Source organism: Takifugu rubripes, chromosome 15 (assembly GCF_901000725.2).
Source record: "Takifugu rubripes chromosome 15, fTakRub1.2, whole genome shotgun sequence".
In the NCBI taxonomy this organism is placed as follows: Eukaryota; Metazoa; Chordata; class Actinopteri; order Tetraodontiformes; family Tetraodontidae; genus Takifugu; species Takifugu rubripes.
Genome location: NC_042299.1, coordinates 16,104,636 through 16,122,686, shown reverse-complemented (window position 1 = coordinate 16,122,686; position 18,051 = coordinate 16,104,636). Strand labels below are relative to the sequence as shown.

Here is an 18,051-nt window from a genome sequence, read left to right as displayed (position 1 = left end):
TGACACCCACCCAGGAAGAGAGCGTGCAGCAGCAGGGGCAGATGTAAGGCCCAGTCCTCCCTCACACTGTGGTCCACCACCATCTCAGTCATAAAGATCACTGCAATGTTACACCTGAAGAGCAGCACACACCTTAGCTGGCCATAACCAATAAACCATTGATTTTCTAAAGGTTTCATTCATCTTATAAATGGCTATTAACATATAAGTGGCAATCTCTTAGACTGCCTGGTTTGACAGGAATCTTTTTAATTAGATATAAAACTGGCCTTGTTTCTAATAGCTGCAGTGTTTGAATGTCATTTGTTCATGAGAAATAATAAGAGGTGCCTCTGTCAAATCAATGTGAGAGCACATAGGTGGATAAAAGGTGGTTTCACTGTTCAGAGGCCGACGGCTCAGGTTTCCCTGGCTCAGGTTCTTCTAATCACACATCTGCTTGATGCTCTGCCAGGCCACTCTGGGGAGCCCTGAACCATGTTTCAGAACGTCTATCTTTAGAGCATACCTGTGAAGTGGTCCTCTGGGTGTAATGGTTTCTGGAAGATAATCAACCAGAGGAGCCCAGCAACCGCCGTTAACAGGCATGGGTAACGGCTGAGGGTGGTTGGTTTCCAGAACGCCAAGAAGCCAGCCAGCATATGGAGGCAGTGGGTCAGCTATCAAAACACAGACTCAGTGAAGGAAACTGCTCCCGTTTGGCTCCAGCATGAGCGGACACGCGTGAAAAGTGACCCACATTTATTGCTAGCAGCACAGGAAACGAGAATTTTAATTGCATCTACACGAAACTGCGGTGCTGTCATACTCTACTAGCAAAGCTATTCTATCATGAACTTTAATCATTGTAGTTGTTCAATAGCAAAACAAATGAGGTCTCCGTGATGGCAGCCATCATTGGCGCTGGACTGATGGGAGAAGCTGAGCTCATTCAGGGCTGATTTTGGACCAGTATGTTCCCACACACATGAAAAGGAATTATATTTATGTTCATTCTCAAAAATCAAGACACGTACATTTTTCATCCTCATACGAGCCTCCAGAGCTGTTGCTGTAGCGAGACTCCAGCCTGTTGTGAGCTCTGGCCCTCCTGAAAGAAGAACCTGACATTGGATGGGACTGACTGGAACCCTGGACACTGGAGCAAGTGAGGGCTGCTGTTACTCACCGCTCTTCACATTCTCTGACCAACTTGCTCTCCTCTGTGTCTTGCAGGCTCTCTTGCCCAGCCACCACTGTGTTACTGCTGGAGGTGGTGCCTGATCACAGCAGATATTACACAACCAAATCTCAGTGGTTATTCACTGAGAGACACGAGGGAAACCTGCTCACCTGTCTGTGAGGTAGACGCTTTGTTGCTGGCAGCGAAGCGGTAAAATGGAGGATTATCGCAGTGCAGCACCACCGGGTTGACGGGGTCGGTCTGCTGCAGCTCAAACAGGAGCTCCTCCATCGTTTGGATGGTGTTGTTGCGACACAAATAGATCACCACCTTCTTGATCTTTCATGGGTACAGACAGAATTTACTATGACTGGTACTATTAGAAAATATTAAGGAAAATTGTATATTTAGTCTAGTTTAGCTGTTTTCATGCAGAGGAAAATGACTTCTTATTGTTTGTACAGACAGCACTCACGTAAGGAAGCAAGGTAGTGTCACTGCTGACTCCACAAAGGCTGACGAGGAACTGCAGGGTGATCCGTAGGTTGTTGCTCCACCTCTCATTAGACACTAAAGCATTCCAAGCATTCTCAATCTCTGGGCCAGGAACCTCGTCTCCGTACTAACAATGAAACGATAACAATCCATTTCAAAGACAGCAGATGTTGTTAATGACGACAGACTTCTGCCAGCATGGATGATTTCCTACCTTAGCAGTCATAAACATGAGGTTGTTGAGGACCAGCGAGGTTGCCTGCAGGGAGCCCCAGCCGTTACCTCTCAGACTGGGAGATATCCCCAGGGCTTGTCCCTGGCCGGGTTCCTCCTCTGGTGTGCACGGACTTGAGGCTGGTGGAAGCCCCGTGTCCACGAGCTCAATGTTACTAAGCCAGGGTAACAGGTAGGACAGCATGATTTGTCTTCCATTCGGGTGAGTGGTGGGGAAACGTTGGCTAACCTCTGCACAGGGAAAAACAGCCTTACAAGCCGAACAAGTGTTTGATCACCAAATGAATCCAACAGAACCGCCGTCTCCGTGCTGACAGACTTGGCAAGTGCTTCAGAAATAACTAAAAAACCTACCAGAGAAAAGAGGCAAAGTGAGCTCGGGATACATGCTGGCCAGCTGGATGGAGAGCTGGGACAGGTTGACACTGTACAGGGGGGGTAGGGGGCCGTGCGTTCCATACAAAAGATTCCCAGGCTTTTGCTCCACCATCCGTTTAGAGTAGGAACACAGCTTGGACTCCAGCACCTGCAGGAATGTGACATTGTCTGTGGAAACAGGAAAGATTCCTGCAGCCTGTGGCAGATGCACGTACCTGCATGAGCTGCATCGAGATCTCGTATATTTCTCTGCTGGTGTCGGAGGCCTTGAACAACACCAGGTTGAGTAGAGTCACGAGGTCACAAGGATAATTCCTGCAAAAGCCAAACACATATGTGTGTGTGTTTGAACTCTTCTTTTTTTCTTAGAAAAGGTCAGAAAAATAGACACAAAGATACACGACCCACCTGTTCCCGCAGACTGTAGCAATGGCTTTAAAGCAGCCAGATGCTAGCTGGTAAGATCCAGTGAAGCAGCGGTCTACCGCCCAGTTGAACAGATTGATCTGATCTGGGTTCAGCTCTAATAGCAGTATGACCACCTCACACCCCAGACGGTGAACCTGGAACACGGTCAGTGTGTGATGGACCGATCCACATCTAACGCATTTAGGCATAAACTTTAGAGCAAAGTAGACCTACCCGTATGTCGTGGCAGGCCAAGATGTTGTCGAGCCATTTGTAAAGATAGCCGTCAGTAGACAGACCCACGTTGTCGAACACTGGACCACAACACAGGACGGCTGACATGGCCTGCGGGGCAGTAAAGGTTAATGCACAGCCCGGTGTGACATACGTGACAGGAAGCGCGTCCACACCTTCAGAGCACAGTACTGGTAACGAGTGATCTGGTGGTTGCGGTCGCTGTAACGATCGAGGGGCGTGAACATGACGCTGAACGGGCCGGCCCACTGACTGAAGAGGATGAAGAGATGATGGCGCAGAGACTGCTGGGGGAAGAGAAAGCGCCTGTGGTGGACTGAACCATTCGGGGGGGAAGGGGGGGGAGACAGTTTTCAAATTAATATTGGAAACATGCATTTGCAAATAATGTGAGAAATAAAACAGTGACTTACCTGGAACACACTGGATGAGATTAGCCACCATTGCACTGAAATGGGCTCTGATGTCTTTCAGGACGTCCTGCTCTTTCTCATTTTCCGCCTCTAAAAGCATCCGAGTTAGATCCACATATTCAAGAAACAGGGCGCCCAGCGCCAGAGAGTCGCGCTCCAGAGCGCCGTTGGTGCTGCAGCCAATGGGGACACAAGGAAATTAAGAATCCTAACGGATAAATGTGTGTGTGAGCGTGTGTGTGTGAGCGTGTGTGAGCGTGTGTGTGTGAGCGTGTGTGTGTGTGTGAGCGTGTGTGTGTGTGAGCGTGTGTGTGTGAGCGTGTGTGTGTGTGTGTGGGGTGTGTGTGTGTGAGCGTGTGTGTGTGTGTGTGTGAGCGTGTGTGTGTGTGTGAGCGTGTGTGTGTGTGTGTGAGCGTGTGTGTGTGAGCGTGTGTGTGTGTGTGTGAGCGTGTGTGTGTGTGAGTGTGTGTGTGTGTGTGTGACGTGTGTGTGTGAGCGTGTGTGTGTGTGTGTGGCGTGTGTGTGGTGTGTGAGCGTGTGTGTGTGAGCGTGTGTGTGTGGAGGTGTGTGCGTGTGTGTGAGCGTGTGTGTGTGTGTGGTGTGTGCGTGTGTGTGTGTGAGCGTGTGTGTGTGAGCGTGTGTGTGTGTGTGAGCGTGTGTGTGTGAGCGTGTGTGTGTGTGTGAGCGTGTGTGTGTGTGTGTGAGCGTGTGTGTGTGTGTGTGAGCGTGTGTGTGTGTGTGTGTGTGTGAGCGTGTGTGTGGGCGTGTGTGTGTGTGAGCGTGTGTGTGTGAGCGTGTGTGTGTGGTGTGTGGGTGAGTGTGTGTGAGCGTGTGGGTGTGTTGTGGTGGACGTGTGTGTGGTGTGGGCGTGGTGGTGTGTGTGTGTGTGTGAGCGTGTGTGTGTGTGTGAGCGTGTGTGTGAGCGTGTGTGTGTGTGTGTGAGCGTGTGTGTGTGTGTGTGGGCGTGTGTGTGTGTGAGCGTGTGTGTGTGAGCGTGTGTGTGTGAGCGTGTGTGTGTGTGTGTGTGTGAGCGTGTGTGTGTGTGTGAGCGTGTGTGTGTGTGTGTGTGAGCGTGTGTGTGAGCGTGTGTGTGTGTGTGAGCGTGTGTGTGTGTGGTACCTGTCACTGATGACTCCTGCATTAGCCAGTAGCTCAAAGATCCTCAGCAGCTGCAGCCGCAGCAGGTCCCTCCTCTCTCTGCGTTTCTTGTTCTGAAGCCACATGCACACATCTGGTCTTTCACGTGCACTGATTTGAAAAGCTTAAATCACGTTTCTCTCATCATCACGTATCGTATTACCTCAGGCCGACGCTCAAGGGCCTCTTTCATAAGTGGATGGAGTTCTTCAACTAGTTCCCTGGAGATAAAATCAATTGTTTGTTTTTTTTAATGAAACTAATTAAATAAAACCTCCTGTCCGTCAGCAGAAGAACAACCTAGTTTAAAGCAATAAAACAGAAACATCACATACCTTAAAACTTGAATCCTCAAAGGATCATGAGACACATTTTTCTGTTTAGACCTTAATCTCTTTCATAAAAAAGAGAATTCTTTTGCAAAATATTCCAGGTTACAAATAGATAATCCATATAAATAGATAATCCATATAAATAGATAATCCATTTAAATAGATAATCCATATAAATAGATAATCCATATAAATAGATAATCCATTTAAATAGATAATCCATTTAAATAGATAATCCATTTAAATACCTGGTTTCACAATAGAAATGTTTGTGCTGGGAACTGTCCACATGCTTCTAAGAAAGGTCTCGATGAGGATTCGTGATGCCGTGATCCTTCATCTATTATCGTTGCTTTCAAGCTTTCATGTTTGTCTCCCACTGAACAAGATTCTACGGGACCACAGCTCCAACCAGCTGTGCGGCTCATGAATGTGAGCATAAATCAATCATTTGGAACTGACAGAGTCCCCCGTTGGAAGCCTTAGTTGTGCTGGACGTTCATACCTAAAGACCAGAGCATTTGTGCATCCGAACCCAAGCACCAGAGACTCTGTAATCTCCAAACTCTCAGCTCTCATCAGAGGAACGAGTTGCTTCAGAAGCCAGGCCACTGACGGTGTCCCTATCACCTGAAAGACAATATAACGAGCGTGAACCTGATCCAGGACCACGGATGTGCGTGCTCTAGCTTCAGAAGCTACCTTGTTGTCGTACGTCACACTGCCATCAGGAGTAGTTGCAGTGATTTCTGGGGTGGAAGCTCTCAGGTGGCCAGGAGACATGATGCTCGGCTTGGCCACAGCGAGACAGAGGATCAGGTAGTTTCGCCACAGAGAGATGTAGCTGTCACTCGAGCCGGCGGTGTTGGTCTTTTTGGCATTTACAGGGCTGCTACAAGAAGACGAGCGCAGGGTTAGGTATTCCCACCGTTAATGATATATGTGTAGTTACCCTGGGTTCTCACGTACTTAGGGTCCACTAGTGGCAGCAAAAGTTGCAGTCGGGTGAACACATAAGGCCAGGCGTAACCCAGGGCAACGGGGCAGTGTTTCGGCAGATTCTCCTGACGCAGGAAGGTGTGAAGACAGAGCACCCATGGATCCTTCACACACTGAGCAAAAATCCAGACATGGCTGGGGCTCTTCACGTCATACGAGCTGCTCACCAGCCGGGCCGACCATTCCACCAACCACTGCAGGTCAATGTGGTGGCTGAGAGGCAGCGTGGCCTGAGAGAGGGCCGATGGAGGCAGGAGAGCCATGAGGACTGGAGGACACTATTCACTTGATTTCATGGAGATATGGAAGAGAAACACCCTCACCGAGTCAGAGACGGCCACGTGAACAAAGCTGTTCATTACCGCTGGGCTCAGCTGGTCCATGATCTCTATCATGGGTTTGTCATCATCCTGGAAGAACACCACAAGCTAGTTTCAGACACTGGCAAGCAATGTGACAGAAGTCATTCAGTGCCTATTTGATAAATTAGGGGCCTTCTTTCATGTAATATTGACAGGTTTAACCCCGTTTGACCCCATCTGTTCCAGAAATGTTCCCGAAATATCGATGAACTGGGAGTGTGAAGCTGTGCTTGTTTAATGAAGGTTAGGTTAGGGTTAGGTTAGGTTAGGTTAGGTTAGGTTAGGTTAGGTTAGGTTAGGTTAGGTTAGGTTAGGGTGTCCTGTACCTCAGCATGTCCAAGCGCTGTGAAGAGGCAGCGTATTTCTCTTAACACACCTACTGCCAGCTTTCTGGTGCTGGTCTGACAGGAGCAGAGAAGCAGCAGAGCAAGTCCCTCGACTGCATGGAGCACGGAGCAGTGAGGGCTTCGCTCTGGCAGTCTGGGGCTGGACTGATGCACAGACAAGAAGAAAAGGAGAAACCATCATTCGCAGGAAACAGGAGCTTGTGCGTTCTACTATTTTGTTGCACATGTATTCTTAAAATGAAGCATTTAGAGGCTCAGACCAAAATCAGAGTGAAAGATTGCACGTCAGGTTGTACTAACCTCAACTCCTCCACGGACTTTCCCCTGGAGTTGCAAAGCTAACCTCCACTGTGTCAGCAGCTGCAGCAGGAGCTTCACAGAGGCATCCTGCAGACCTTGATGGGTGTCTTGGACCTAAAGGAATTAGAAAAACTGACATGTATTTAAGTCTGGAAGGTTTAAGGGATCCTAAAATGAAAGGGGTACGACATTTTGAGTCAGTTTGATACTTTTAATTTGGTTTTCAGTTACTTTTCTCTATTTTATCAATGTATGTAAGGATTTGCCTCAGATTAATTGCAAGTAAACTAAAAATAATTCATTTGAGTGGCAGGTTTAAATTGATATGAGCCAGCATTCTGTCAGTTTTACCTCACGCAGAAGGAAATGAGTGTAGCCAAACAGGACATCTTCCCTCCAGTCTGAGAAATCCAGCAGAAGGCTCTGCAGAGAGTTCTGCGCAATAAGGCGAAGCTCGTCATCCATGTGCACAGTAAGTCTGAGGGTAGAAATGAAGCCTTCATCATTACCGTGCTGATAACACCCCCGTTACCTCGTTACACCTCTCACTCACCGGGACAGAAGGTCGATGAGCTCAGATTTAGACATGGCATCAGGGAGGATGCGAGGAATTGCAGCCACACAGGTCCTGAACAGGTCAATTTTAGGTTTCCTTTCCCGCTGTCAAGAAAAGAAAGACAATTAGCTGCTTTTACAATTCCATTCAAAATGAAGGAAGAGAAAATCGTTGTTTTTGTCACATACGTGATCATATCCTCTGGTTCTTTGTTCAGCATTTGGACGCTTGTGAGCATCATGCAACGTCCCACCTCCTTGTCCAAGTGTCTCAAAATATTATCCAGAGACTTTCGCACCTGGGAGTAGTACAATGACATACCTGTGGAGAAAGAAGGCGTTTGAAACAACACTGAATGGAGCCTTGCATCCGTGCACACGTACACACAGACCTATCAGTTTGGCTTCCTCTTCAGTAAGAGTTTTGCTCAGATATGTTTTCTTCTTCTTCAGAGAGTTTCCAGAGGGTAGAGTGGCTCCTGTGTTGGGCATCGGAGGCTCTCCATCCTTCTGCTGCAGTGCATCTGCTATCACCAGGAAAGCCCGCAGACCTATATTCATACGCTAGTTCAGAAGGAAAAAATTACTGGATGCAAAAATAAAGATTCCACAGCAGCAGCAGATTGGCAGCAAGTTGTTAAAATGTTGAGCATTTTAAAAAGAACAAAAGTAATAAACAATTCAGTCACTATGAGTCTGAATTGGGTAGCGTTCCTGGAGCGGGCGCCCTACCTCGGGGTTAAGGCTGAAGGCTTTAGCAGGCTTCCCAACACTAAGCAGATCAAATATGATCTCTTTCATGGCAAAATCCAGTCTCTCCTGTACAAAGGAGCAAATCATTTCAGTCAGTGCAGAGAGAAGCAGACACACATCCAATACAAGGGCAAATCTACACATTGGACATGTTGCAGTATAGAAGTTCTTCAAAAGTTCTTAAAGTCCTGGACTCATTTAATAACATCAACTGTCCTCCTGATTTATATAAGATGCAGAAGTTGTTCCATTCCTTGAAAAGCCATGAGCCCTTTTCAATGTGATGTTCCATCATTTTTTTAGAGCCAATAATGAGAATTTGTTCCATTTCAATAATGGATTCTGATGAATTTTTAAAATAACCAGTGACCTGCACTGTTCCCCGGCTCATGAATAACTATGCCGACGGGTAACAAAATCCATTTTTTAAGCTCTGACCAATGCCTAAATTAGGACATGCAATTAGGCATCACACACACACACACACACCTGTGCAATAAACTGGATTATCTTGACAAAAATATTAAGAGGCATGTCTCTAGGAACAACGCTCCGACTCCCTTTGGGGAACAGAGTGGAGGTGATAGATGTCAGACGACTGGGGAAAGAAGCAGAGAGAATACAGTCAACACATAATTGCAGTTGATTTTTACGACATGACTTAATTATTAACCTGTAATTAATGATACTATCAGAAGTAGCGAGAAGGAGGGGCTTCTCATCTAGACCATGAGAAGGAATGTGGCTGTTACCTCTGTGTTGCAGTGTTGCTTTCACACTTTATTCGGATCATGTAGACCCACAGCAGGCGATAGAGTGACTCTAAAGCCACACGCGCCATCTTGGGATCTTTATTCTGCAGGCATGCACACACAACAATGTTGGTATGGTGCATCATCTGGGATACTGCTTCTAAAATACTGTACACACATACACCGTACACACATATACTGTACACACATACACCGTACACACATACACCGTACACACATACACCGTACACACATACACTGTACACCAGTGCGTATCTACACCGTACGTATATACACACACACCAGCCACTACAGTAAATCTCTGTGAACAACCAGTGGTGATCAACACACCAGCTCTGTTCACGCTGTTGTGCGTAAAATGTGGCCATTTAGCAAACCTCAGAAAGCTTTCTGATGATCAGTCACTCGCTCTGCTACTAACCTGCAGCTTTAGTGCTGGTTAGGAGGCGTGAGAAGCTGCTCTGTTGTTTGCTTGCTTAGATTGAGGTTTAGCGCATGGATTATTCTGCTTATCTTTTATGTGAATAGGTCACTATCTGTACAAACATATTTAATGCTGTCGTTCTTAGTTTGGACGTGTGTGTTTCAGATAGACAGAAAAGGAAGGACCTTGAGATTGGACAGACAGTTGTTCAGGAAAATGTGCCAGCGGCTGAGGAAGAACTGCTTCTGACTGACACACAACAGGCAGGTCACCAGGGGATACAGAGCCTTAAAAACAGGGAGCAGAGAGACACAATCATCAAACGCTTCTTCTCTCACCATGTTCAGACAAAACCAGATGTGCCCCTCAGTTCCAAACATGAACCCCCTGCTGCAGAATGGCAAAGGCAGGGCTGCACCGGTGCCCCACAGGGCGCTCATTGAGGTGTCAGTGGAGAAGTACACGTATAGAGGTGCAACGCATGGCTTCTTTTAAGGGATTGAAAGAATTTGTTGAATGAAGCTGGAATGTCTACGGTTTGTCTGCAGATACGACTGTGTGATGCAAAATGAGGAACCTCAGATTCCTGTTGAATATAAAATGATGCATTATCAATTGGCAGAGATAATACACAGATGTGGTGAAACGGGTCTTTTTCCCAGTTTGGTGTTCCGGTTGGTTACTTGACTCACAACTTGACCATGAACCCGGTTCTTCCAAGCTGTGAGCATATATTCCCCATCTGGCGTTGCTACAACAACCAGACAGCGTCTTCATACTGCAGAGAGACTCACGTGTCTAGAGAGGGGGCTAAGGGCTTTCAACACCTGCTGCTAATGCCAGAGGATTAATGGGCATGTTGGAGAACATGGGAGGAGACACTGACCAGGGAGTGTTTCTTTCTGGAGGAGAGGTCCAGGGTGATATCATACAAACTGTCTACAAAGTTTCGTAGGCAGGGCACATTCACCTCATTCTTCACAGTCTGGAAGAGGAACACAAGATGTGTCACAAGTGTCATCTTTTTATTTTCAGTTTTTAGTTCATTGATGTTATATATGTGGTGACTGATCAATATCACAACATACATTAGTATTTTCCAGAATGTGTGCTCACATTTGCAATGTGAGAGAATTTGAACTCTTTTTGCTTTCAACTCACAACATCAAATGCTAAAAAAGCTGCACTGAGCAATAAAGTACTTACAGCAGCTACAGGTACGAGGATTTCCACAAATAGTCCTGCTAATGAGTGTTTAATGTCTTTATCCTTCACTTCCAGGAAATACTGTGCACACTCCTAAAAGTTAAAGACCAGATGTCAGCACAATCAGCGCCGTAAATGGTGGTAAATGCTTCATATCCCTCGTTTCCTTCAGGGGAAGAGGAACATTATTAGCAGGACATTAACAACAATAGGCAAGTTAGTTGGGTCTGAATACACACATCTGTATTCAGATCAATCAATTCTTCATTAATTCTTCATTGCCCCGAAGATAAACAGTAAGAGGTGGATCCCAGAGTGGTCTACCTGGCATAAACTGGAAAGAAGCTTCAAAATCTTCCACTGGGGTACATTTTGATGCGGAAGAACTTGAGTCCCATGATGAGGCTGATGTGGACTGGATGACGTAGGGGCTCTGCTCCTTCTGCCTCAGCTCCTTCAGCTCTGAGATGAACTTCTTCCTCACTGCTGGGAACCTGCAGGGAAAAGAAAAGGTGAAACAACTCTGTTTTCTTCATGATTTCATATCAGGATGCATCTAGATAATTAGTGCCTTATCATGATGGTGGGGTGGCATTCAGGTCCATTTCCATTTCTCTTCTTCCTCTCTTCCTTCCTGTCCTATGTGCTCATCGGTGTGTGTACGTACACCCACTGTCCAGACAGATTATACCAGCAGCGCTCTGCAGGCCTATATTTAGAATGGCATCTGGAGGGGTGATGTGATGGCAGTGTGCACGTGTGTGCGTGACCGCCTGCTTTTAACATGCTTCATGTGGCTTTCTGCAGCAGTTCAGTAGTTTCAGCACTCACCAGTTTTCCACTAATCTTAAAAGAGAATGCAGATAAATGCTACAATCCACACACTGAGCTGAAAGAGCACACCAGTGGAAACGTGTCCAGGTGTGTGAGCATGTTCTTTCCACTGATCTTTGCAAGTAAATGTGTGCTTGAGATTGACCAAGTTAGGGTTAGGGTCAGGGTCAGGGTCAGGGTCAGGGTCAGGATTAGGGTTAGGGTTAGGGTCAGGGTTAGGGTTAGGGTCAGGATTAGGGTTAGGGTCATGATTAGGGTCAGGATTAGGGTTAGGGTCAGGGTCAGGATTAGGGTTAGGGTCAGGATTAGGGTTAGGGTTAGGGTTAGGGTCAGGGTTAGGGTCAGGATTAGGGTCAGGATTAGGGTTAGGGTTAGGGTCAGGATTAGGGTTAGGGTCAGGATTAGGGTTAGGGTCAGGGTTACATGCTGTCAGAACACAGGGAATAACAGACTTGTGTTTCTCATCATAACAGAGCTGCAGCAATTGTAATGAAGGTGGGGAGAAGAACAGGTATTTAAGGAAGATTACGACAACATTCAATAAAAAAACAAGAAAAATGCAAAACTGAAAGCTGCGCTAATTGATGGATGCAAGTCTTTTTAATAATTACATACATAAGATCACTTTCAGTACGTTAAAGCAACATGCTCAATAGCTTTAAGCTAATTGATGAACATGGGCTAGCAACAATCCTCATGCAGTTGTGGGGAGCTGGAGTTTATGCCAACAGATGTCGTCAGCCTGCTGCCTAACCCTAACCCCTATTAACCCTAACCCTCTAACCCCAACCCTCCTAACCCTAACCCTATTAACCTAACCCTCTAACCCCAACCCTCCAACCCTAACCCTATTAACCCTAACCCTCTAACCCCTAACCCTCTAACCCTAACCCTATTAACCCTAACCCTCTACCCCAACCTCCAACCCTAACCCTGACCTATTCACTCTAACCCTACCCCTATTAACCCTAACCCTATTAACCCTAACCTCTAACCCTAACCCTCTAACCCTAACTCTAACCCTATTAACCCTAACCCTCTAACCCTAACCCTATTAACCCTAACCCTCTAACCCTAACCCTGACCCTATTAACCCTAACCCTATTATCCCTAACCCTAACCCTCTAACCCTAACCCTCTAACCCTAACCCTATTAACACTATTAACCCTAACCCTATTAACACTATTAACCCTAACCCTCTAACCCTAACCCTCTAACCCTAACCCTATTAACCCTAACCCTCTAACCCTAACCCTATTAACCCTAACCCTGACCCTATTAACCCTAACCCTCTAACCCTAACCCTCTAACCCTGACCCTATTAACCCTAACCCTCTAAACCCTAACCCTCTAACCCTAACCCTAACCCTAACCCTCTAACCCTAACCCTCTAACCCTAACCCTCTAACCCTAACCCTATTAACCCTAACCCCTCTAACCCTAACCCTATTAACCCTAACCCTCTAACCCTAACCCTCTAACCCTAACCCTCTAACCCCTAACCCTATTAACCCTAACCCTCTAACCCTAACCTCTAACCCTAACCCTATTAACCCTATTAACCCTAACCCTCTAACCCTAACCCTATTAACCCTAACCCTCTAACCCTAACCCTATTAACCCTAACCTCTAACCCTAACCCTCTAACCCTAACCCTCTAACCCTAACCCTATTAACCTTATTAACCCTATTAACCCTAACCCTCTAACCCTAACCCTATTAACCCTATTAACCCTAACCCTCTAACCCTAACCCTATTAACCCTAACCCTCTAACCCTAACCCTATTAACCCTAACCCTCTAACCCTCTAACCCTAACCCTATTAACCCTAACCCTAACCTATTAACCCTATTAACCCTAACCCTCTAACCCTAACCCTCTAACCCTAACCCTCTAACCCTAACCCTATTAACCCTAACCCTCTAACCCTCTAACCCTAACCCTATTAACCCTAACCCTAACCCTATTAACCCTATTAACCCTAACCCTCTAACCCTCTAACCCTAACCCTATTAACCCTAACCCTATTAACCCTATTAACCCTAACCCTCTAACCCTAACCCTATTAACCCTAACCCTCTACCCTCTAACCCTAACCCTATTAACCCTAACCCTATTAACCCTATTAACCCTAACCCTCTAACCCTAACCCTATTAACCCTAACCCTCTAACCCTAACCCTAACCCTATTAACCCTAACCCTAAACCCTAACCCAGACATACAGACATTAATGTGCGTAGGCAGGAAAGATACCTGGACTGAGCTACCACTCCAACAACTTCAGCATACAGGTCAGCAACAATGTGCATGTTGCCTGTGTTGGGTCCCAAATAACTGAAAAACCAAGCAAAGGTTATGGTGCATTAGACGCATAGAGAAAACCATCATCAGCCATAACTGCAGATGAACGTGTAAAAAGATTCAGCACATTAATCAAGTCATTCTCATCGGTCTCACCCTTCCTTGTACTTGAAGTGCTTGAAGGCCAAATTTATAACTTCCTGGATGAGTCCATCCAAAAGAGGATGAAGGGGGATCTGGATGAAAACAGAAGGTTGGGACTTTTGCTACATATATTTTTGAGGGCAGTTTGTTTCAAAACCATCCATGGCCAGAGGGTACAAAGCATTGAGAGCACATTTCAGAATGACCCACCTGCTTTAGAACCTCTATAAGCACTAAAGAAAAGATGAAATCTATGGCCAGGTCCCTCCTCTCCAACAAGTAGTCCTTCTGTTGCTCGTCACTAAATCCCAGAAACAGAAAGAAAGCAGACACCTTAGTCACATCAACCATAGCCTGGAAACCTTGAATGGGGGTTCGTTTTGCTGGGGACCTTCTGTCATTATTTTGACATTAAGAATCTTGCAAAGAGAATTAAAAACATTTTATGTTTTCAGCTGTATTATTCTGCATTTCTTCCAGGTCTGGTAAGTCAAGATTTTTGATGTTTTCTTGTGGAGAAATGCATCTTTCCAAATTTGAGTCCTATGTCCTCTCACTTTTTGGACTTGGTGTTGGCCCTGGGGCGATATTCGTGAGACTCGTCTTCCAGGCCGTTCTGTCTCTTGTACCAGTCGAACAGGAGTCCTCAGGATGGAAGGGAGGCAGTATTCTGCCAGGGAACTCATAGAACTGATCAGCTGGAGGAGGGAGGAAAACAGTAAAAGCTGTAAACCCAAGGTGACAAGAACAAACGGGCTGGTGTTGGTGTGTCTCGCCCACCTGGTCAAACTGTGAGTCCTCTCCTCTCTGCAGAGATTTGTTTAGTGGCTTCTCCTGTTGGATGGAGAAAAGATGAAAAAAACCACCAGTCATTTAGTACATCTTTCCTGACATTGCAGGTTGCCCTTCATGAGCCTTTCCAGCTCCTTCGACTAGCACAATCAGATAAAGGAGCCAGAATGTTTGCTGTGACCTGAGAGAACCTGAAGGAGAACCTGAAGGAGAACCTGAAGGAGAACCTGAAGGAGAACCTGAAGGAGAACCTGAAGGAGAACCTGAAGGAGAACCACAGCATACAGCAATGACCCTTCCCAGTCTCTCACCAAGGGTTCCGCCATGATGATGCGAATCTTGCGTTCAGAAAGCAGGGTGAAGTTGGCAAACAAGCTCTTCAGGACAAAACTCGCCCGGTTTACTCTCGGGGTCCCACGTTTACGGGTGGCCATGATGACGGGACCTTTCCTCTCTCCCAAGGCTCCACTGACTGGTGGGACAGGTGGCTTTAGTCCCACTGGAGAGGCTGGTGGATAATTCGCAAAGGTCAGTAAAAACACTTAGACCTGATATTGGAATGTGTTTCTGGGCTTTGAGAATGGAGAGCTTACATAAAGAGAAACACTAACTGGCTAAAGGCTAACTCTAACCCTAACCCCTAACCCTAACTCTAACCCCTAACTCTAACTCTAACCCTGACCTAACTCTAACCCCTAACCCTAACTCTAACCCTGACCCTAACCCTAACCCTGACCCCTAACCCTGACCCCTATACTCTAACCCCTATACCCTAACTCTAACCCTAACCCTGACCCCTAACTCTAACCCTAACCCTGACCCCTATACTCTAACCCTATACCCTAACTCTAACCCTAACCCTGACCCCTAACCCTAACTCTAACCTTAACCCTGACCCCTAACCTAAACTAACCTAACTAACATATCTGCTCTTATTGATGAACACAGAAGAACCAACAGGGAACACACACGTTTGAAGGCTTTAGAGCTTCACTGGAGCTCAACTTGAGGGTTTCAGTCGAGAGGTTATGCTCCTTGTAACTACTAATGGACACTTTCATGTCACGTACATCCTCCGACTCTGATGACCACTGACCTAATAACTCAGGACTAACTGACCTTTCATGGCCATGTGGTCTGACCTGCGAGCAGATGTAAACACTAACTCTTGGATGTGACAGGTCTCCCATGTTCCTGTGAAGCTGATGCAGACCTGCAGGTGCAGGGGACACAGGCTTACCTAGGCCCTTGATGAAACTGATGACACTAGCCCTGCTCCACTTAGTTGGCACCTCCATTGTGTAAACAATGACGGGAGGTGGGGTCAAGTCACAAAAAACAGCAGCAGATTGTTCCCGAACGTGGGGAAAATGCAGCTTCCATTGGTGAAGGATAGAATGAGATCCTTGCTGGACATTAGTTGGTCTGATTATCCAAGCGTTTCACCAGCGGTACCAGGCAGGTAACGTGCACGACAGCTGCCTCATGACAACCCTCTCACGACAGCTGTGTCTCATAGCCAAACCCAACGGCGGGGGCGGCAGCAGCGTGTCTCCACCGTCCAGAGAGAGCCATCGTCACAGGAAAACGGCTGGAAAGCCTTGACAAGCGTAGAGGAAGAGCCTTCACACAGCTGACCCACGGCTACGGAGAGGCTTCTCCACGGTTCTGCTCTGTCAGGATCTGGGCCCAGGAACCTAGGAGCCGTATCGGTGTCGACGTGCATTGGGCCAGTCATGGCTCCTCCGCTCCTGACCTTGGAGTCCCTCCATTGTTGCTAACGGCTTCCCCAGAGACACTTGTTGTCTGGCTGTAGTTTAGCTTATTCCTTGTGGAGATTTGACCATATGACTTGAGTTGGAATCTTAACACTGCCCGTGCGGAGCGGGGGGGAGGGGGGGGGGGCTATATATAGAGTACTGGAGGTCACTGTCAGATACCACCACTCCCACTGACCCCGTCTCAGACGCACGTACACAAAAATAGTGCACGAGGCTGTGCTAATCTGTTAAAGATACTCTGCTAGTGAGATGAAAACTTGCAATTAAATTGTGTGTGTGTATACGTGTGTGTGTGTGTATACGTGTGTGTGTGTGAGTGTGTGTGTGTATACGTGTGTGTGTGTGCATGTGTGTGTATATGTGTGTGTGTGTGTGGCCACAACAACAACACTGCGCTGCCTCAATGCTCCCGGTCCCTGTTCAGCTCTCAGAGCCTCCCAGATGTTGGTGGGTGTGAGCAGGATTATTATTGTTGTTACTGGAGACACATGGGATTATTACTGTTGCTACTGGAGACCCACAGGATTATTACTGTTGCTACTGGAGACCCACAGGATTATTATTGTTGCTACTGGAGACCCACAGGATTATTACTGTTGCTACTGGAGACCCACAGGATTATTATTGTTGCTACTGGAGACCCACAGGATTATTATTGTTGTTACTGGAGACACACGGGATTATTACTGTTGCTACTGGAGACACATGGGATTATTATTGTTGCTACTGGAGACCCACAGGGTCAGGGTCAGGGTCAGGGTCAGGGTCAGGGTCAGGGTCAGGGTTAGGGTCAGGGTGGGGGAAGGGTTAGGGTTAGGTAATGCTGCAGGAAAAGTGAATGGATGAGGGAAAGAGAAGAGATTCAGTCCAGAAAGAATGAGGAAGGTCGGTGGCAGACAACATGAGGGACCAAGTGCGTGATGGCCTGGTTCACATTAAAGACAATTATAGGGTAATCTCAGCGGAACACGGCAGGCCCGTCCTGGCCTGAAATCCTTTTCTACTCCTTTACGCCTTTCAGTCAAACAACAACTGTGTGTCCAAGGTAGTTTTCTATGTCAACTGGACTGGGTTTCTTCTCTTGAAGACATTTCGCCTTCTATCCAGAACAAACGTTCACACCATTCCAGGAGACCCAGTGACCCACCACCATGTGATCCAGCAGACAAAGGGGAGACACCTCAACAGAAACTAGGTGAACGACCCGACCAACGACCCTGCTAACGACTCTCAGGTGACCACCCAGATCATTAGCATGCAGATGGTCCACAGGGGCTGTGTTTTCAAGCTCTCTCCCCAGCGATTTCAGAACTGAAGAAGCCTTCTGGATAGAAGGCGAAACGTCTTCAAGAGAAGAAACCCAGTCCAGTTGACAGAGAAAACTACCTTGGATACGATGACCTGGATGATTGAGAGTCTACACAGACATCTAACAACTGTGTGCACAGAAAGATGCAGAGACATGAGGTGTTAGCTTCATACCTGCTACGCTGAGAAGGTCTGCTCATGCTAACCTGAGTGGTGCCTGAATACTTGTAGACCTGGATTCAGCAGCTAGTTCTCAGTACATTTCAGATCTAACACATGGAACAGGAGCTGACATGCTTGTTCCACTGGGAAAATAAAAGACACGCACAGACACACACTCACACCCTTCTGGAGC

The 18,051-nt window shown here is 46.9% G+C and overlaps 1 pseudogene; it reads right to left on the bottom strand.

Moving 5' to 3' along the window:
• Positions 1 to 18,051, bottom strand: part of LOC105418405 (protein furry homolog) — a 32,314-nt pseudogene that overhangs the window by 10,876 nt on the left and 3,387 nt on the right.